The following is an 893-nucleotide window of genomic DNA, read 5'->3' as shown; positions in this document are numbered from 1 at the left end:
CTGCCACCCACCCCCCACCTCCCCCCCCACCCCCCCCACCCCACACCCCCGAATAAATATTGACTGGTTCTAGAATTCTCTACCACTTGATGTCTGTTAGAAAGTTTCACACTGTTTACCACAATTTAGTTTAGCTGCTAATATTGTTGGGCTGCATAAATGCTCTCATTGACAAACTTGGCAGCAGAGTCAACAAATTCCTGGAACCTGACTGAACAAATAGTTGAAGGATATTAACTCATTAGAAAAAAATTTGCCAACGATTAGAGACCAGTTAGGAGCATAAGGAATAGGAGCAGGAGTACGCCATACAGACTCTCGAGCTCGCTCTGCCATTCAAAATATGGCTGATCTTCCACTTCAACTCAACTTTCCTGTCAGCTCCCCAAATCCCTTGATTCCCTTAGTGTCCAAGAACCCATCGATCTCAACCTTGAATATGCTCAATGACTGAGCTTTGATGGCTTGTAGTTATAGTCAAACTTGGAAGATGTACGCTTAAGACCGCTGACTCACAACCTGACCCAGCATCAAGGACATGACTGACAGCTGATCTGTCTCAGTTGACTCCCCACCTCGCTTTGGGCCTTGTCCTATCCTGTCCATATGTAGATTTGCATCAACATTGCAACATGGAAGCAGACCATCAAGTCCATGTTGGTGTCCACTGGCACCTGCCTGCTCCCATGTCATCTGGACAAGGGGAATCCGGAGCCCCCAGATACATCCCGATATTTTTTTTCTGGGTGATTTCCTGGGATCTGGAGCACCTCCATTTCTAAAAAGCTTAAGTGGGAAACCAACAAATCAGTACTGAGGAACTCAGCCGACCTGAGTGTGCCTCGCAAGTTAGCAGCCAGACACTCTCCCCCTTCCTGCTTTCAGGAGTAGCA

Source organism: Carcharodon carcharias, chromosome 31, assembly GCF_017639515.1.
Source record: "Carcharodon carcharias isolate sCarCar2 chromosome 31, sCarCar2.pri, whole genome shotgun sequence".
Classification (NCBI taxonomy): Eukaryota; Metazoa; Chordata; class Chondrichthyes; order Lamniformes; family Lamnidae; genus Carcharodon; species Carcharodon carcharias.
The sequence above is the reverse complement of the archived record's forward strand: the minus strand, read 5'-3'. Positions refer to the sequence as shown.